Source organism: Palaemon carinicauda, chromosome 3 (assembly GCF_036898095.1).
Source record: "Palaemon carinicauda isolate YSFRI2023 chromosome 3, ASM3689809v2, whole genome shotgun sequence".
Classification (NCBI taxonomy): domain Eukaryota; kingdom Metazoa; phylum Arthropoda; class Malacostraca; order Decapoda; family Palaemonidae; genus Palaemon; species Palaemon carinicauda.
This window is the reverse complement of record NC_090727.1, coordinates 197,394,394-197,416,730: the sequence shown is the minus strand read 5'-3', so window position 1 is coordinate 197,416,730 and position 22,337 is coordinate 197,394,394. Positions and strand designations below refer to the sequence as shown.

The 22,337-nt window shown below is 40.3% G+C and overlaps 1 protein-coding gene across 1 annotated transcript in view; it reads left to right on the top strand.

The window, feature by feature from the left end:
* Positions 1 to 22,337, top strand: part of sno (strawberry notch) — a 276,724-nt gene that overhangs the window by 10,633 nt on the left and 243,754 nt on the right. The gene's annotated exons all lie outside the window — the stretch shown is intronic.

Genomic DNA, 22,337 nt, shown 5'->3' with positions numbered 1-22,337 from the left:
CATCAGAAATTGCGTGCTTGTCAGTGTTTGCCTGCCTGTCAGTGTTTGCCTGCCTGTCAGCGTTCACCTGCTCTACAGTGATCGCCTGCTCAACAGTGTTCGCCCGCTCGTAAGCGTTCACCTGCTCGTCAGCGTTTGCCTGCCCTTCAGCGTTCCCCTGCTCTTCAGCGATCGCCTGCTTGACAACGGTCATCTGCCTGTCAGCATTCACCTGCTCATCAGCGATTGCCTATCTGACAGCATTCACCCCATCGACCTCACGAGTCGCATAGACCTTCGCCTTCTCGGGAAACGCTCATCGATCCTCCAATGAACCAAGGTTCGTCTATACACCAGAGCGTTCTCAAATCATCACGTCGCTCTTGTGGAATATGGTCGCTCACCTGTTCGTGAGCCTCTTTAACGCGATTTGTTGCTCATCGGTCAACCTTCACTCCTAGCAACGCGATTGTCTCAAACCGACCTGCCTCGTGCAGTATTGACAATTAATTCTGCATTACCACGGTATCGCTTATCAACACTGGAACACTCTCCCTTCTATCGATCTTCCACCCGTCGATTTTTGCGTCATGAACAGGTTTCTCGTTGCTCCCCAACACTTCAGTGACCATCACATCCTCTTGCAAGAGAGGATCTCCAATTGCAACCACCAAAAGCGGTGGTTTTGGCCTCCAAAAAAAGTAGGGTGAGTAACAATTGTTCTCCGTCGCCTTACTCCCCTCCTCGCTAATGTGTAGTGTCGCAACTGCCAGAGAAGGAGGGAGAGGGCAAGTTTAAGGATTTTAGGATTCCTAAGCTTATAGCGTTAAGAAGGGACTCTGCTTCTACAGCCCCTAAATCCTCAGCGTCTGTTTTGGAGACCCTACGCAAGGACCTTTCATCCTTTTTTCCTTCAGGGGATCTCTAGTAGAGTGCTTTGATGAAGCCTCAGTGGTTTCAACCGATCCGGGACTGGGGACCACGACTGCTTCTTCCCCCCTGAAGAGGAAGAGGGGATCTCCTGATAAGGTCCCTTCAACAAGATTCAAGCTGACCCCGATCAGGACGCTTAGGGTAGAAACCTCCACTTAGGTTTCACCATTGCTTCGGCCCCTCAATGCCTCATCCACCGTATCTAGAGACAATCAAAGGGAAGAGGCGTGTCGGACTCTTCCCTTCAGTCACCGACGGAATGACATTGTCCTCTCCCTTCTGAGAAGGTCACTACATCTACATTTTCTGCCTTGTAGCCCCTGTTTCCTCCTAGAAGGGAACCTAAGGGCTCTAAGACTATTCCCAAGTCTTTCCCCAGGACTCAGAACCCCTCTGATGGTTCCAGGAGCCAAGTCAGTCTTCCAATTGACGACCACGACCCACCCCGGGGTGTGACCTTGGTGGTGGATGAAGATCTTTGCGCTGCCAGCGTGGTTTCATACGAAGATCAGAGAGAGTTGGAACATTCCTTTTGGCAAGTTCTGACCATCATGAGGACTCTTAACGGGTTACCGTATTCAGAGACATCCCCTCAAGAAGGCAAAGACACGGTCGTAGACCGTGTCTTAGGCAGCCTAGAGCCTCCTAGGGCCAGTGCAGTTTTGACCTGGCCCCGAGGGGTAAAGGGTGTCCGGCGTAAGATCGCCTCCCAGCTGTCCTCCATCTCCTGAGTCTTTCTGTTCTTCCTCGTCCACTAAACTCCTCCCACCTTCAGGTGCCAATCAGAGGAGGTATTACAACATTATGGACAAAACCTTCTCTACAATGTCTCTCCAGTCCCTGGAAGAGCTAACCAAGGGACTCTCTCTAGAGAGGCTCTCTTCGTGTCAGGTCTCATTCTCGGTGTCTGAGATCCTGAACCAAGAGAAGGTTGTGAAGTATGCCATGCAGGCTACTTCATGGCTGGATCCTTGGTTGGGATCAGTAGAAATCCTGGTGCGAACCGAGGATTTCTCTAAGGATCGTACCATTGAGTTACTGGCCCACTAGGTAGTGACCCTGTGGGCTAATACCATTCTGAAACGAAGGGATGCGGTGGCCGAGAGATTTCACCAGCAGGTCCGTCTTCAAGCCTAGGGACGTCGAGCAGGCTGCGGTGAGGTGGAGGAAGTCCAACACAGACTCCCTCCTTCATAGGGCCCTTACAGCTAGCCCCTACAGACCTTCAGCCCCTCCAAAGACCAGCCAAGTGAAATCATCATCGAAGAAATCGGGAGCAATTTCTAAGTCTTAAGGTGTCTAAGAAGCTCTTCTGTCAAGGACGGGAAAGGCTGTAAATCCAATCATGGAAGAAAGCAGCAGAGAGGTGGCGGTAAGACCGCAAGAGCTAGGATAGGTCATCCCCCTGCTTTGCTTCTCCACCAGTAGGGGGATGCCTACAAAGCTGCTGGACGAGGTGGATGTAGATGGGGGCCGAACCCTGGACAGTCTCCGGGATTTGCTCAGGGTATTGCGTCCCGTTCATTTCATCTCTCCTTCCATTGACCAAGAATCCAGTGCGTATGAGCTCCTTTGCGATGGGATTAGCAAAGGGACAGGCCCTTCGGGCCATAGTCCAGACCATCTGGGAGAAGAGTGCTCTCCAGGAGGTCCTTGAAGGGTTCCCAGTCTTCTTAAGTCGACTTTTTCTTTTGAAAAAGGTGTCTGGAGGCTGGAGACCAGTCATCGACCTTTCAACTCTGAAAAAGGTTGTCGAACAGACACGGTCAGACTAGCGATAAGATCACAGGACTTCATGTGTACACTGGATCTGAAGAACGCATACTTCTAGATCCTAATCCATCCGTCTTTAAGGAAGTATCTGAGAATCAACATCGACAACAAGACATACCAGATCAAGGTGCCATGTTTCGGCCTTTCCACAGCACCCTAGGTCTTCACAAGAGTGTTTGCCGTTGTGTCATCGTGGGCTCACAGGTTTGGCATCCATCTCCTTCATTACCTGGACGACTGGCTGATCCTAGCAGACTCGGTGGCAACCCTTATTCAGCACCGAGACTAACTTGAAGGCTTTGCCAAAATTTGAGAATCGTGGTAAATCTCAAGAAGTCTTCCCTGCTCCCCACTCAAAGACTGGTGTACCTGGGCATGGTATTAGATGCCAAACTGCACAAAGCCTTCCCATGAGATGACAGGATAGCAAGGCTGAGGAAAGTATCAAGACCTTTCCTCAGGATTCGCTCAGGGTATTGCGTCCCGTTCATTTCATCTCTCCCTCCATTGACCAAGAATCCAGTGCTTATGAGCTCCTTTGTGAAGGATTAGCGAAGGGGCAGGTCCTTCGGGCCGTAGTCCAGACCATCTGGGAGAAGAGTGCTCTCCAAGAGGTCCTTGAAGGGTTCCCAGGCTTCTTAAGTCAACACTTTTTTTTGAAAAAGGTGTCTGGAGGCTGGAGACCAGTCATCGATCTTTCAACTCTAAAAAAGTTTGTCGAACAGAGACGGTCAGACTAGCGATAAGATCACCGGACTTCATGTGTACACTGGATCTGAAGGACGCATATTTCTAGATCCTAATCCATCCGTCTTCAAGGAAGTATTTGAGATTCAACATCGACAACAAGACATACCAGATCAAGGTGCCATGTTTCGGCCTTTCCACAGCACCCTAGGTCTTCACAAGAGTGTTTGCCGTTGTGTCATCGTGGGCTCACAGGTTTGGCATCCGTCTCCTTTGTTACCTGGACGACTGTCTGATCTTAGCAGACTCGGTGGCAACCCTTATTCAGCACCGAGACAAAACTTCTGAGGCTTTGCCAAGATTCGGGGATCGTGGTAAATCTCGAGAAGTCTTCCCTGCTCCCCACTCAAAGACAGGTATACCTGGGCATGGTATTTAGACGCCAAACTGCACAAAGCCTTCCCATCAGACGACAGGATAGCAAGGCTGAGGAAAGTATCAAGACCTTTCCTCAGACGAGTAAAACTCCCAGCCCAGAAGTGACTAAGACTCATCGGACAACTATCATTCTTGGTCCGTCGAGTTCCCAACGGTCGCCTAAGGATTCGATCCCTCCAGTGGTGTTTAAAATCTAATTAGAATCAAGCCTTTGATTCCCCGGACACACTGATTCCCATGGGATCAGAGGAAAAGACGGACCTCGAAAGGTGGTTGGTAGACGAGAATTTACTGACGGGTGTCAATCTTCTCGTCCCTCCCCCTGATTTGTTGCTGTTCTCGGATGCATCAAAGAAAGGGTGGGGGCCCCACGTGCTGCACCACACGGCCTCAGGACTTTGGTCAGAGTTTGAAAAGTACCTTCACATAATTTCTTAGAGATGAAGGCCATCTTTCTGGCCCTTCAAGACTGGCAAGAGGAATGTGCATCGCAGATAGTGGGTTCCGAATGGTCTTTGGATCATCTAGTAGCCAAGAAAGCCCTGACTTTGTGAGGTTCTCCGACTGTGGATCTGTTCGCAATAACCTTGAACCTCAGACTCCCTCTGTACTGCTCCCCAGTCCCAGATCCCAAGGCTCTCTGGCAAGATGCATTCTAACAACGGAGGGACAACATCGACGTAAACGCATTCCCACTGTTTTGTTTGATGAGAAGAGTACTCAACAAGACCAGAACATCGGTCAATCTTTCAATGACTCGTAGCTCCACTATGGCATCATGCGAAATGGATTCTGGACCTTCTGCTGCTCCCGACGGAGCTTCCAAGAGAACTCTTCACAACACAATCTACTCAGACAACCACATAACATCTACCACAAGGCAGTAGCTTTGCTACTTCTTCCCCCCAGATGCTTAAGCCTGGATGAGGATGGGGGCTTGGGGATTAGCAGCTGGGCTCTAATGAACGGTGGAAACTGCTTTCCCGCTGGACCTTGGTGCCCAATTGTTGATCCAACTAAATTAGCCCTTTCTCTCCTTTCTTTTGATTACTTCTTTTATTCTCCCATCTCTTCCTCTTGGGCATGAACTTGTTGATGACTTTGGCTTGTATGACTTTGGTTTTGACTGCTTCTTTGGATTTGGCACAGGGTAGGATGGATGGCATACCATCTTAACCTGTACAAATTTAGACACCATCACCCTCTGGCAGACCCCGTTGGGTACAAACTTGGTCTGTTAAGAGTCGGCCGCCAGTGATCCGGTTTCAAGTTGCCCATATTTGCTGGTAATGGGTGACGCCAGACATTGGAGTTGTCGGTGGGAGGGGCTAACTACCCCCACTGACCAGTATACGTTTGCCTAAAGAAGGCAGCCCCTCTCTAATAGAGGACTGGTACCTGCTGAAGCCTCTTTTCGTGTTGGGCCACATGGGATAATAGGATTGACATCCTCCAATAAGAGGTGGCTAACCCAGCTTGCAATTCCATAAAAACCAACCCCTCTTTTGACGACTTGGAAACTCTAAAGGACCATTCTATGGATAATCAAAAAGGAAGTAATTTGGGTAACATAAGGAAACTGTAAATCCTCCATGTCACCCAAATTCCAATAGAAATTAATTACGTCTTGTATAAAACATATCAATGTTATGGTAATATTAAAGAAATTAGTATGAGGCTTGAAGGTGACAAATGGGATTCATGGATATCATTTGATAATCATGATGAAGCATTCAATGCAATCAGTTATATTATGAATATTAAAATCAATAATTTGAACATCAAGGGTGCTCTTTTGCAATGGGCTGCCTAAGGATCTAGATATATACAAACCTGCAGATTGGATTGATAAAGGTATAGTGGTAGTTGTACCCTCCCATAGAAAGCCAAAACCGCCAAAGTGGCTTATTGCTCAGTCAAAAGGGAATACAGGAAATTATTTTAATTTATGTAAATTTCTTCAAAAAAAAGTAGGTACCATCGCACAAGGAGATAATATCTTGGTTTGGAAAGAAGTGTTTCCTCATAAGTGCCAAATCAAAAACACAATCTGTTATACTTTGCAATTTAAATACAGAGAATGATGACAAAGCTGGATGTGAAACCCCATCTAAACTTCAGTTATGGAAGGGGAGTAGTTTTTAATAGAGACTTATATGAGTTTACAGAAGAGGAGATATTGGCCATGTGTCCTTTAACTGTGGAAAGTGCATAAAGTCCCTAGAACGTCAATGATTATCCTGACTCAAGGATGATGATGTGCCTTTCTACATTTACATAGAAAATGAACAGATTAAAGTTCAAAAAGCCGCTGCAATATTTTAATTGCTTCAGATATGGCATCCATTTAAAGTTTGCAAGAATGATAAAATGTGTAGTACTTGCTCCGTTTACCATGGAGAATGTACACTAGAGGCCTATTGTATAAACTGCAATTTGAATCATAAATATACTGATAAGAGCTGCCAGCAATATAAGTTAGAAGAGGCTGCTCTCAATAAATCTAGTATGGGGCATGCCAAGAGACTATTGAGTAAGTCACCAAGTTATGCAAAGGTATTGAAATCAGGAGGAAAATTTGGTAAGAGTCATCCAACCCACCTATTACTACCTGTATTCCCTAGAAAAGAAATTCGCCATCTGATAAAATTCTGCAGGATAGGGTAAGAATATTACCTAAGGTTTTGTTCATCTCTATTGAATCTTTGTCCCCCACTAAAAAAGATAATACTAACCTCTCTCAGGCTCTATCTTTGCATGATTTGATGGAGGTTTCAAATAAAACAGAGTCTTCAAGTGCACCTGTAGTGGGGAAAATGCCAAAACCTGATAAATCACCACCTGTCAATAGGAAAAAAGAGACCTCAATCTGTCTCATGTCCATCCATTTAAAAATACCGAAGTTATGACATTAAATAGATAGGATGTTCTGCCTGTTGATATTTCAGATCAACAGGAAAACTTCTTGAATCAATCAAAAATTCAAGTTGAGGTCCACCATCCCCCACAAGAATTAGGTAAAAAGAACTCTGAAAAGGCTAATATAAAACCTAATTTATCAAGACCCACACTTAAGAAGCCTACAGAAAATATTGTCAAATCAAAAACTGTCATTGGGAAGACCTCATCCAAGATGTCTTCCAGAAAATAATACATAGTTTTCTCCTCCATTATGCAATGGATTTGTCAGGGTTCAAGGGCCAGATATGAAGAACTTGAGCTCTTAATTCACGAGCATCCCCCATAATTGTATGACTACAAAAGAGCAAGTTTAATGCTAATACTCGTCCTCGCGAATATGTTAGCTATAGGATACCATATAATCACCGAGTAGGGAGCCATGGCGGAAGCCTCATATACGTTTGTCGAGATGTTCCCCAAATACCCTTATCTATTCATACACCTCTGCAATCAGTGGATATACAGATTAATATAGGGAGAAAACATACAATCTGCCTCCAAATGATAACATATCGTATGATAATTAGTAGAGGTGATTCAACAGCTCCCTCAACCTTTTATTTTACTTGGAGATATGAATGGCAGACAGCCTTTTTGGGTTGATGTTTTAGCAAACACCAGGGTAATATTATATCATCAATTGTGGAAAAAGAGGATGTCAGACTCCTTAATACAGGAAAGCCCACACACTTCCATGTTCAAACAGGTATCTTGTCATGCATTGACCTTTCCATTGCATGCTCTAACTGCCTTCTTGATTTCGATTGGAGGACATTAGATGATTGGCATACTAGTGATCATGCACCAATCATTATAAACACCAACAATGGTCCACCTTTACAAAGATCGCTACGATGGAATCTTGACAAGGCAGACTGGGTTAAATTTTGTGAACTGAGTGAAATCGAGGGGAGTGCAGAACAGTTTGAAAGTATTGATGATGCCATAGACCTACTGAATGGATCTCTCCATACACCTAGAGTCAATTCGATTCCCAAAACCACAGGATTATTCAAACAACGATCAGTTCCGTGGTGGTCTTCAGAATTTACTGTCTTGCACAGGGCCACCAGAAAATCTCTTGACTAGATTGCGTAGATGCTGTACTAAGGAAAATTTGATAACATACAAAAAGTGTAGAGCAGAGTTCCGTCGTGCCATGAAAGAAGCTAGGCGCCAATCCTGGGTATCTTTTGTTCCCTCAATCAACAGTCGAACACCACCATCATCTGTATGTTGGAAAATAACAAAGATTGCCAGAAAATTCACCCCGAACCCACCAACAGTATGTGACTGAAGCAAATGATGCTAGCAATGCCTTGGTTGATCATTTTCCAAATGTATCATGCAAGTGTGAATGAGCTTCTGGTCATCAGTATAGGACCATTGAAGAAAAGAAAATTTTGAATTTGCAACAGGAAGGGAAGAGTCATATAATTTTCCTTTTACTGAAAGAGAACTTGATTCCGCACTTGCTAATTTTAATGATACAGCCCCTGGACCTGATGGAATTCCATATGCAATGATTAATCATAAACATTTTAATACAAAGTTATTTATTTTAAGCATTATTAATAGAATATGACATGATCATAGCTATTCAAGTGGTTGGGAACTAGCCATTATTTTAGCCTTTTTAAAACCCGGTAAGGACAAGCTTTTAGCAGCAAACTATCGAGCAATTGCATTGACATCTTTATGTAAAATCATGGAGAAGATGGTCAATGCAAGACTGATGTGATACCTTGAAAAGAAGGGTATTTTATCACTTTTTCAGTGTGGATTCAGAAAAATGCACTCAACGATTGATGGGTTAATATGACTTGAGTCCTCTGTTTGTGAAGCCTTTGCATCCAATCAGCACCATGTGAGTCTTTTTTTTTTTTTTTTTACCTTGAAAGACATATGGTATACTTGAAACCATTCATAAATTTGGATTAAGAGGAGAGCTACCACTGTTTATCCAATCATTTCTTTCGCATAGTTTTTCAAGTGAAAGTGGTGGAAACTATCAGAGTTAATGTCAGGAAGAGGGAGTTCCTCAGGGAAGTGTGCCGAGTGTAACCCTGTTTGCACTAGCAATTTATGGGATATCCTTAGTCATTCCCCGGGATGTTCTCTCAACTATTTGTGGATGATCTCTCCATATCGTTTGCTGGAGCTAGAATGGCAATGGTTAAGAGAAAACTACAACTTGCAACTGACAAAATTATTCAGTAGGCATACAGTGAACCCTCGCTACTTCGCGGTTCGACCATCGTGGATTCACCACTTCGCGGATTTTTTCCATAACCCATATATATACAGTAATATATATGTATATATATATATGTATGCATGTATTTATGTATATATGTATGTATGTATATATGTAGGTATGTATATGTGTATACATATAAATATATATATACACACACACATATATATATATATATATATATATATATATATATATATATATATATATATATATATATATATATATATATATATATATATATGTATGTATGTATGTGTGTGTGTATATATATATTTATATGTATACACATATACATACCTACATATATACATATGTGATGTAGTTCTAAGGGAAAAGTATGGGAAATATGTCTGGGTAATAAGCAAAGCTCTACCTCCAGTTTGTTTCTTCATTATGATCAGAGATAAATGTAAACAAAACATTGGTTGCCATTTTTTAGCGTGTTTAGGAAACGCTTGATATAAAATCGCCTTTAATATTTGTGCCTGTTTTAGTTTAGGGTACTGTAGTACATGCATTAAGTGTTCTGTACATTAAAGGGTAGTTGGTTAACAGTACTACGTACAAGGGAAGGTTTTAAAAGTCTGAATATACATGTTGAATAAATAGGTAAATATGGTGTCACTACTTCGCGGATTATAACCTATCGCGGCCGCGTCTGGAACCTATCTACCGCGATAAACGAGGGTTCACTGTATAAGAATCGTTTTAAGTTTTCAACAAGTAAAACTACTATTGTCCATTTCTGGCATATCCGGGGAGTACATCCGGACCTGTATATATACATGAAAGATCAACGGATCCCATGCGTAGGGGAAGCTAAATTTTCAGGATTGATTTTCGATTGTACGTTGACATGGGCTTCACACTTAAAAGCATTTAAAGCTAAATGTCTTGAGGCTAGATTTTTTAAAAGTATTGTCCCATAAAATGGGGGGTGGGGGGTGTGCTGGCAGACCATAAAACTATTTTAAAATTATACAAGTCCTTAATTTTTTCCAAAATACATTATGGGTGTGAAATATACTCCTCAGTGACCCCAAGCCAATTAAAGATATTAGATTCAATACATAATGCTTGTATTAGATTGTCCACTGGAGCATTTAGAATCTCACCTATCCCAAGTCTCCTTGTTGATGCTGGAGAGTTACCTCTAGACTATTACCGAATGTCGTCCATTATTCGGTATTGATTTAGGTTACGAACTCCAAAAATTTTTTAGCCTTTCAGACTGCAAGCCTTGTAAGGAACTTGTCATACTTTGAGTAGCAGCCAAAATCTCCTCAACCTTATGGCTTTTGGGTAAAACAATTATTAAACAGTCTTGATAAAATTAGAGGTAAGGTGCTTCCATTTACGATATCATCAACCCCTCAGTTGAAATTACCAGAGATATCTTTTTTGTAAATATTTTATTGGTGTTAAAAAAAAGCATGACTGAATTAGAAGCTATGTCTCTTTTTATGGAACATGTTGAAGAACACATTGAATTAACTTTTATATCTACCGATGGCTCCAAATCTGATTCTGGCGTTGGATTTGGAGTATATAGTAGTACTTTTAACTGTCGTGGTGCACTTCCTCCAATATCTTGCATATTTACTGCTGAATTATACGGCATACTAAAAGCTATTGAGAAAATAGCGTTAAAAGAGGAGGGCAATTTTACCATTTATAGTGATACAAGAAGTGTCCTTCAAGCCTTAGAAGGTTTTAATTCTAGTAACCCTTTAGTTTTAAATATTTTAGTGTGGCTTTTAATTATTGGCCTGAAAGGTATAACAGTTCGATTTTGCTGGATTCCGGCACACTGAGGTGTGTGTGGGGTGGTAGGGCAATTCGTCCCTGGTGAATTTGTCGTTGCCCAATTCGTCCCGCTCAATTCATCGTCACTCGATTTGTCCCCAAGTCAATTCATCGTTGGGCAATTTGTCCCCAAGTTAAAAGATACTACAGGTAGGTTGTTTAACTGTTTTATTTTAATTTCAGGGAAAGGAAAAACAAAGTTGTTGATGAAGAGAATTATATATATACTAATAATAAGGAGAGTGCAGATAGACTGAAGATTTACTGGAGGTGTGAAAATCTTGCATGCAAGGTGAGACTTCATACTGATGAAAACTATAGAGAGATTAAGAAGGTTGGTAATCACAATCACGCTTCAACAGCCGCAGAGGTAAATGCGAAGACTGTGGTCTCAAATATTAAAGCAAAATCAATTTCATCTCGTGATGCACCTCGATCAATAATTGCTGGCGAAGTTGAAAAGTTGAACGAATGTGCTTTATCACAAATTTCTCTGTTGGAACAACTCAGTAAGAATATCAGACGTTGGAGGCAAGCAGATTTTAATTATCCCGCAACCCCACTAACAAATGTTGGGTTCCCCATTCCAAGTGAATACTCTTGCTTAGGCACTAATGAAATTTTTTTAAAGTATGATAGTGGAATCAAAGATTCAAGCAGAATATTGATATTTGCAAGTGATGAAGCGCTGAAACATTTACAAGTGTACAAGACTTGGGCGGCAGACGGAACATTCTAAAGATTACTTCCAAACTAAAATTGTCGTTAGACAATTTTTTTTGTAAGGAGGAAAGTTTTAAAAAGTACTTTTGAACTAAAATTGTCATTAGACAATTTATTTTTTGAGGAAGTAAAAAGGGTCCAATATGTAAGACAAAAAAAAAAGGGAAAATGCAAAAATAAATCATTGAACTCGACGATTTGCCCAACGACGAATTGACTTGGGGACAAATTGAGCAACGACGAATTGACCTCGGGACAAATTGAGCAACGACGAATTGACCTGACACCGTTTCTGGAAATGAAGAGGCAGATTCACTGGCAAAGAGTGCTGCAGTCGAGTTTCTACCAAGAACGTATCCCATTCTCTGTAATGATTTTTAACCAGCAATTAAGAATTCTATTTATAACAATTAGCAACAGCATTGGGATAGTTTAACCGAAAATAAGAAGAGAGAAATTGTGATTGTTATATCCCCTTGGAGATAATATGGGATGCCCCGGAAATGGGAGACTACTCTTTGTCGTCTCTGCACTGGTCTCTCTCGAATGACACACGAGTTTCTGCTGACTGGCCAACACCAACCATATTGCGATGACTATTTGATATCCTTGACAGTAAGACATTTGTTGACTGAATGCCCCACTTATAGCACTGAAAGCAATAGATATGTGTTTGAGGCTCAGGGTGAGGATGGCAGGTTCATCCTTGCCAAGATCCTTGGACATGATGTGTCGTACAATGCTAGTGGCATTTTTAAATTTATATCAGAAGCAGGTCTTCTTAATACTATTTAACTTTCATAACATATTTACTTTTCTGGTTTTATTTGAGTATTCTTTTAATCCTTATTTATAATAAATGATATTGCTGTCAATGACCATCTATGTCAGGATGCCAGAGAACTTCAAATCATTCATTCACTCATTTTCTACGCCTTCATGCTTGGAGACTATCCAGCATCTCCTCACACAGAAAGGATTTTCACAACAGGTTGCGAAAAGGATGTCTGGATATCTGTGAAAATATTCAGCCCCAGTCTACCAGGCAAAGTGGAATGTCTTCTGTGGTTGGTGTCATAAAAGGGGTCTCAATCCACTCGATGCCACTATTCCGTCCATAGCGGAGTTTCTCGTGTATGCGGTTAAAGGCCATCGCTCAGCCTTGAGTCTCGCCTTTAAACTGAAAGTTATGGACATTTCCTCGTCGCTGGAACTTTCCCTTCTCATACGAAGCTATAAACTTACCTGTTCTCAGTCGGAAGTGAGACCTTCCCCATGGAACATGGTTCAAGTTCTTCGGTCTCTAAAGAGACCTCTGTACGAACCATTAAATCAGACAATAAATCGCCTCCTAACTTGGAAGATGGCGTTCCTACTTGCCTTGGGATCAGCCAAACTAGTCAGCAAACTTCATGGTCTCTCATGATGTCTCCCATTCAAAGGTATGGGGAGAGGTAAACTACAGCGTCGTCCCCGAGTTTCTTGCAAAGACTCAGAATCTGGGGGTTTTCGATCCTAGGTTCGAATCCTTCTGGATGACGAGTCTCCACTGTTTGACCCTGGTACTACCTCCCAGTCTTGGCCTAGTCTAAGGGACTGACAGCACCCAGGAGGGAAGCTATATCTCAGATTGTTGGAACTTCTAGTTCCTGAAGAGTATAGTCTTCGTCGAGATCTCTCCCACTTCCCTTCGTTCTTCAAAGGAAGTACAGACAGTCCCCAACTAACGAACACAATAGGGACCGAGAGTCTGTTCGTAATGCGGATTGTTCGTAAGTCGTTAGTGTTAAATTTTGGTCTAGGGTAAGCGTAACCTAACTCAGGTGTCTACGATTTTCAGCCGTAGAAGTCAACAAATAGCCCCATTTCATATAAAATAGGTTATTACAAATATTTTACTTTATCATATTACAGTAGTCTGTATAATACTGTAAAGTTCAGTACAGTATGTTGTTGTTAGTCTCACGAAACAAAAACACGGCATTCTATTACAACAGCTGATATTCTCTCTCTCTCTCTCTCTCTCTCTCTCTCTCTCTCTCTCTCTCTCTCTCTCTTTTTTATTGTTATACAATACTTACATATAGATGAAGAAACTAAAATTAGTTTTCTTAGTGTCAATTAAATATGAAACGAAAAAATTATGCCGAGTCTACATCCATTTCAATCGTAGCTAAAATTACGGCATCCGATTTCATCAGCAAACCACTATTTTTTGGAAAACATCATTTTATTCTAGAAAATTGCTACCCTTTAAATAGTTAATTGCACATTAAGAAAGCGTGTACTTTTGTTTTCAAATTTCGGGTGTGTTTTAAAAATCGAGTATTGTTGACATCTTTTGGTTTTACTTTATGGCGAGTCTACATCCATTTCAATCGTAGCTAAAAATACGGCATCCGATTTCATCAGCAAACCACTATTTTTTAGGAAACATCATTTTATTCTAGAAAATTGCAACTATTTAAATAGTTGATTGCACTTTAAAAAAGCGTGTACAGTAAATTACTTTTGCTTTTAAATTTTGGGTGTGTTTTAAAAATCGAGTATTGTTGACATCTTTTTGTTTTACTTTATGGCGAGTCTACATCCATTTCAATCGTAGCTAAAAATACGGCATCTGATTTCATCAGCAAACCACTAGTTTTTGGGAAACATCATTTTATTCTAGAAAATTGCTACTCTTTAAATAGTTAATTGCACATTAAGAAAGCGTGTGCTTTTGTTTTTAAATTTCGGGTGTGTTTTAAAAATCGAGTATTGTTGACTTCTTTTTGTTTTATTTTGGCTGTGATCAGATCAGCTGACGTCTAGCTGCCGCTCTTGAGAGCGTACGAATACACTAACAAAGTATCGTTTATACCATTTCTTAACTTATTCAAACCGTCTATACAGTTGATATTACATAAGCACCAATGTGTTATAACCTATCAAAATTTTTTTGTTTATTACATTTAAAACAACTCTCTCTCTCTCTCTCTCTCTCTCTCTCTCTCTCTCTCTCTCTCTCTCTCTCTCTCTCTCTCTCTGTGTGTGTGTGTGTAATATTCACATACTTTTCACTACCTCCCATTCCTTACCTCTCTCTATCTCTCTAACAAATGATATCTTTGTAAAAAATGATATCTTTGTTGCTCCTCAAAGTTTCATTTATATTGAAAATCAATCATGATTCAATTTTCCTTACTTTCTCCAATCTCGCACCATCTGTCACATCGAGCGTTATAGCGGTAACTTAATTGTTCGACAACTTTAAAATCGGGCTAGTACTTGCTTCTTCTCATACTTTTTATTTTAGATGGTTTTATATTTGGGGGGGGGGGGGTTACAAGTTGACTTATAACTGAAGTTAGGAAAAGTATTTTGGATATGGAATGGACAATCATCTTTAGTAACAGTTTAGAATTATCGTAAATTATCATTCTGTCATTAGCAGCAGTTTGTTAATGATGATTAAATGCCCCCCCCCCAAAAAAAAAAAATAGTTTTCCTACTTTGCTACGTATGTAGGATTTTATATAGATACGGTAAATAATATTTGTAATAACATATTTACCAAAAGGTTTTAATATCATTATTTATCACTTTCATCATGCACGTTTAATGCCTTCGTTTGTTTATTATGATGGAAGGTATCCGTTTTAGGCGGCGTCATAAAGAAAAACATTATATAAATGGCATTCGTTTTATTTATTTGGAAGTCCTAAGAAAAATTAAGTAGAACATTGGTAATAAAAAAATCAACATATAGTCAATAGAAGTCGGGGAGTGGCGCTAATTTCAAAATTTAAACTTGCGATGAAATCTACGGATGTTTATGAACATGTTTTGACTTCCGTCAATTTGTGTTCGTATATCCGGATGTTCGTAACACGGATGTTCGTATCTTGGGGAGCGTCTGTATTACAAGATCAAAAACCAACATCTTTCTACTCCGACTCTTGACCCCTTAAAAGAATCCCTTACTAGGGGTCTTCCGACATACTTTCTTCATTGAGAGCTTCGCTTTTGGCTTCTGAGTTCCTCAACATAGAAAGAGGTGCGAAGTGCGCCATGCAGACTGCTTCGTGGCTCTACTTATGGTTGGGGTCGTTAGGCCATATTGTGCGCTCCTTTGGTTGGGGTCGTTAAACCATATTGTTGGCTCTTACGATCTGTCTTATGGTGTCCACAAGAAAGTCTCTGAAGTCTTTCCTTTTGTCCGGTACCTGCACGTTGGAGTTCCTGTTGTACCACGCAGTCAACTTGTGGGCGAATGCTATCCTCAAGCATCGGGATATAGTAATTGGAAGATTCCACAGGCAAGTGCTCAAAGTGGAGATCACGCGCTTCAGAAACTCAGTCCTTGAGGGATCCTCACTCTTCGATCCAGAAGAGATTGAGAGGATTCTCTCCTCCACAGGGCCATGACTTCCTGACCCTACGTCAGGGCTCCTCAGCCTTGCAGGAATCAGCCCAGCACCTCTGGGTCCTCTGAATCATCTAAGGTGTCTAAGCATCCCTTTCAGGCCAAAGAGAAAGGAAATAATTCCTTCAGAGGAAAGGAGGGAGAGGTAGCGGCCGAGGTGGTTACTCTTGCTAAGGAGGGCAACCCCCATAGGAAGATGCCTGCAATGCCTCTAGCAGAGTTGGCAGCACCACGGGGCGGATCCCTGGACAATCGAGGGGATCGGCGTAAGGTATTGCATCCTATTCATTCAATCTCTCCCTCCTCTGTCTCGGGATGCAGTTCCGTCAAGCTCCTATACGAAGAGATTCATAAAGGAGCTACCCCTCTGGGCTGAAGTCCAGACCTTACTGCAGAAGGGCACTGGACAAGAGGTCCTAGACAGGTCTCCAGGCTTCTACAATCGACTCTTTCTTGTGGAAAAGGCGTCTGGAGGCTGGAGACCAGTCATAGATCTCTCGCCCCTGAATGAGTTTGTAATACACATTCTATTCAGGATGGAGATGTCAGACACAGTCATTCAGGCTGTAAGACCAAGGGACCTCATGTGCACATTTGATCTCCAGGACACATACTTCCAAATCCCAATCCATCCGTCTTCAAGGAAGAATCTCAGATTCATACACATAAACAAAAGGTACCAGTTCAAAGATCTCTGCTTCAGTCACGCGACAGTAACTCAGGTCTTTACCAGGGTGTTTTCCCGTGTCATCTTGGGCTCACAAGAACAGCATTCGTTTCCTATGATACCTCGACGATGACCCTTCTTCATCACCGAAACATGCTTCTAGAGTTTTGTCAGGATCTGGGGATCATGATAAATCTCTAGAAGTAATTTCTGCTTCCATCTCAGAGACTGGTTTATCATTGTATGATTATTGACACCAACTGACTAAAGGTCTCTCCACCAGATGAGTGAGTACATAGGCTGATTAAAGTGGCAAGACTCCTCCTGAGATGGGAAGATCAATTGGCCCAACAGGGGTTGTGTCACCTAGGCCATCTAACCTCTCTACTCTGTCTAGTTCCCAACGGCCACCTCTGGATCTGATCCCTGCAATGGCTGCTGAAGTCCTCGTGGAACCAACACTCATACTCCCTGGACAATCTAGTTCATATTACACAGGACCAAGTGACGGACCTGCTATGGTGGGTGGCCGAGGAAAACCTCTGCAAAGGCCAATCTTGTTTATGTAAAATCATGGAGATGATGATCAATGCAAGGTTGATGTGGTTCCTTGAAAAGAAGGGTATTTTATCACCCATTCAATGTGGATTCAGAAAAATGCACTCAACGACTGATGTGTTGATACGACTTGAGTCCTCTATTTGTGAAGCGTTTGCTTCCAAACAGCACCATGTGACAGTCTTTTTTGACTTTGAAAAGGCATATGATACCTCATGGAGATATAGTATACATAAAACAATTCATGACTTGGGATTGAGAGGAGAGCTGCCACTATTTATTCAGCCATTTCTTTCACATAGAGGTTTTCAGGTGAGAGTGGGGGAAACTCTATCAGAGTGAAAGTGTCAGGAAGGAGGAGTTCCTCAGGGTAGTGTGCTGAGTGTAACCCTGTTTGCACTAGCAATTAATGGGATATCCTCAGTCATTCCCTGAGATGTTCTCACAACATTATTTGTGGATAATCTTTCCATATCATTTGCAGGAGCTAGCATGGGAATGGTTGACAGAAAAAAAACTCCCTATTGATAAAATTATCCAGTGGGCTGATATGAATGGATTCAAGTTCTCGACAAGTAAAACTACAATTGTCCATTTCTGTCGTATAGGGTTGATATTTGATTGTAGGCTTACATGGGTTTCTCACTTAAAAGCATTAAAAGCTAAATGTGTTGAGGCTCTAAATTTTTTAAAAGTATTGTCCCATACATCATGGGGTCCAGACTGCAATACTATTTTAAAATTATACAAGGCCTTGATTTTTTCCAAAATTAGTTATGGATGTGAAATATACTCCTCAGCCACCCCAAGCCCGTTAAAAATATTAAATTCTATACATCATGCTGGTATAAGATTGTCCACAGGATCATTTAGAACCTTCAATTTCTTTGAATTAAATCAGAGGATAGCCTGATAGAGAGGGATTCATTTCTAGATAGCTGATGGTACACTTTCCCATTCCAAAGTAAGGGTACAACCAAGCGTCTATTGTTTTTCCTTTGAATGTTTCTAAAGGTATAGTCAACAAGTGTATTGTTTAGATGGGCAGACTCATCACTATATGTATTCTGATCATAATTCAGAGAAAATTTACTTTCGGACTCTAGAATTTGATCAGTTTCCTTCTTTACCCTTGTCTATTGATAGGATTACCCTTTTCTGAAGGAACAGCAAATGAACTATTTGTCAACGTATTTAATTTATATATATCATCATTGCTAAGCACACTAAAGGAGGTAAGCAAATAAGAATGACAGAAAATGTGAGGATGAGAAATTGTTCAATAACGGACTCCTGATCAATTAATGAATTAGAACTAAAATATCCATTACAATCTAGACTTAAGGTTATTTAATAGCTTATCGACATTTCCAACAAGCCTGATTGCAATAGGAGTTTCTATGTACACATAGGGGTTGGGATCACCTAAAACTAAATCTCTCCCCAAAATACAATGATAAAAATCTACACCCAATAGCAACTGTATATCATCAATGCTCTGTGAATGATTCTTTAATGATTTATCAGCAAATGCATAACCTTTGTTCTGCATGATACCCACTACCTGGCCAAGGGAAGGCAAATATAATTGAAAATCAACAGAGAGCATCATAAGAGCAAAAATGAGAAAAGTTACATCTAGTTTGATAGGTACCTCAACAATGCTAGTGGAATATACCTTATGCTCACTAAATCCTTTAACAGTGAGCCTAACTTTGGAAGTGACAGTTTTGAATTTATAGCTAGTAGCTAACTTACTGAATATAAAAGTATTTTTGGGAACCTGAATCTTGAAGACCCCTATAAAGCTTGCTATCACCCTCTATGGTAAATGTGTAGGTAGGAAGGACTAACCCTGTGGTCATGTTTGTCAACACAGCAATACCACTACTCACAACTTTGGGAGAATCACCTTTAGGCTTATTATCCTTATTTGGTTTCTCCTGGAAAAGATAATCCATGTTATACCGTGAACAAAGAGAACAAGGTCTACGAAATTTGAATTTACAGGCTTTGGTACCAAGGTTGAAGTTTGCACATTTTATGCATCCCCCATGTGAATTCAGAAATTCAACTTTAGCAGAAGGGATAGAATACTTAGGACAATTAAAATGTAAATGTTCTTTATCACTAATATGAGCCTTTGTACAGAAATGGCAAATCTTTCCATAAGTAGTACTAGTCTTCACAGCCAATGCATTCATGTTTTCTTTAACTGGTTTTGAGTGAACACTGCTCATCCTTTACTGCTACGCTACCTATTGACTTACTCTGTTCATACTGTTCGCAAAGTATGAAAAAATTATCCATCAATTGCTTAAGAGATAGGTGAGTATTGTTTGTGAGCTGCACAAAATGAGTTTTGAAACGATCGTCGAGCACTCCAAGCAAAATGCTTAGTGATTTCATTATATTCTCAATGATAGTCCTAAGCTCAGCAATGAATATGAAAGGATCATCTCCTTCTTTGAGTTGTAAAGAAGGTAAATTCTTAATAGCAGAAGACTTGCGTAATTCAAGGGAAGCAAAGGCTTGAGTTAAAAGGTCTTTAGCATCTTTGAATTTTTGTTCAGCCTCCAATGAACCAAGCAAGCATTTATCCGTACCTTCTACCTGTTGCTTCAAAAACAAAAGCAAGTCTCTATCAGGGTAATTAAAACTTGCAGTGGTTGTTTCAAACTCCTGAATAAATTTAAGAAAATCCTTACCTTCCTTGCTTTGAAATTCTGGAAGAGCTGCTGTGGATTACTTTAAAGACTTCTAGCTACTGTATGTCTGTGTTTGATGTGGACAAAGGGGGTACTACCATTAATAGTCATATCTAACAAAGGCAACATACTTGTAAGTTTATCAGAGTAAAATTGACAAGAAAAAAGTTTGTTTCCATAGTTTCATCTGAAAAAACTCCTGTAAATTTCAATGCTTATATTTAGAATCTAACCCTGTTAAATTCTTCTTATACATCAAAAGCAAATTTGTCTGCGAAACTTTAGCCGCGGATTCAAAGGAGGGATAATCTGGTAAACTATTTTCGCATTCAGTAACCTTTTTACGAATTACTTTTAGCTGACCGACGAGAATTGTCAAATCAGACATGATTAACACTAATAAGTGTAAACACCAATATACAAATATCCAAATAGTTTCATCAAATACAGATACAATATGAAAAAATATGCAACTTTTTAACAAATTAAGAGAAGCACTCTATAAATATCACTATCGCAAGCAAAATATCCTAAGTTGCATGAAAATACAGTATATAAATTTTGAAATCTAAAGAACAATGAAAGCGAAAATACAAATTACTAGCATCAAACTATATGTACGAAAGCAATATAGTTAACAAAATGAAAACCCTGGGAAGAAACCATCAATACAGTGCAAATTATCCTAACAAGCTACTAAACCTATAATGTTATATCCTGTCACAGTCACCATGAGCTGAAAATGTAATTTTGATGGACAAAATATAGGAAAGGTTTATCGAAAGAATATAAAGAAATAACGAAGATTTATTGATGCACTCTTGCCTTAACGAACATTCTGTCTGAGTACCAAAAACACGTCCTCCGAGAAAGTACAGGGGGTGACCGTGCTACATACAGCTCATTCCAAGTCCTATAAACAATACTGCATGGAAAACCATCAACACATTTGTAATAATCAAATTATATGTGCAATATCTAATGCACAATGCATACGCGTACCTTGAGAACATAATTGTGGACAATATGAATGATTATGAAATAAGAAAAAATAAGATTTATGCTTAAATTAGGCAATTGGAACACATTTTTTATGGGTAAGCATTATCCCCCAAAGAATGATTTCGGACTCTCAATTACACACACCCCCAAGTTTTCGGAGACCTGCCGATATTATCCTGGAACTTAATTGTAGACATGAAGATCACAATGCGATGGTGACAGATTCTTCACGGTGATGGTGGCCGTTATTACTCCATATTCATTGTTCACACGTCTGAAGTGCCTTTGGTAGCATGAAATGAAATCAGGTGTGCTTCTGTCCTGAGTTGGTGTGGCACTGGACACTACTGCATACTGTAAGGCTGTACCTTTGACTGACTGACAGAGTTCCTTTTCGCAATTACCAACTCTCAGTAAAGGCAAAGAATGACGTGGATAGTTATTAAATAGCCAAAGCCGCTGGAAACCAATGATCTCTTTAGCAACCAAGGGGGGCAGTTAGTGAATGTTGAACCGACTCTTTCAGTAACCTAATTCAAACAAATTACAAAGTAATATTTACCATGAGTAAACTAGAAAATATGATAAAATAATGAACCGAGGATATAATTAAATAAAGTTAGCCAATTGAAATTATGATTATGGCTAGAATATTCTGCAAAGTAAAATGAACGAAAAATTAATATCTTAAATTAAAGTTAATGAGTACCGGAAATAATAGTCAAACCCTAATCACAAACAACAAAGAAAATTATGATATATTACCAACACCTTCATAACAAACTATAAATTCCTATTGGAATTTATGTACATCCTGGGAGGTAAGCATTAGGAAACTTCTATATTTATGTGTAAGATTCCTTTTTAAACTCTGAACATCTTGCATAGAAGTTCATATGATATCTCTCAATTATTGTGTTGCTCAGGCTGCTATTAGTCTCACTTTGTATTGATGAGCAAGGTGGCAAGGTTTTCCGTGGATCATAGTCTAATACTGTTCTAGGTAAACCCTGGTCAATGACTATGCCAGTAGTCGGACTTATCACCGAAGGGCGAGTCATTCACATAACGTAAGGTTTGTAAGTGTGGGAACAAATGACGAATTTGGAGATAATTTGTATTTTTCCTTAACAATTACAAACCTCAAGTTATCTATTAATTGTCCTGCCATCACCTGTTCCCCTTATAAGTCCTGCTTGCAAATAAAAAAGTGACATAGTTCGCTATTCCGGTGAGTATTGTACCCCCTAGCTACCCCCCTACCTACCCAAGAGGTTAGGTAGGGTTGTCACCTTTGCTGAAAAAAATTTCTACATAGATAACTCCAGGTTTGTATTAGGGAAAATTGCAAAATATCCTCGAAGTTGTCCTTTTTATTCTCTACAGATAATTTAGGCTTTGAGAAGAACACCTGGTCCAGTATTGTAGAATTTC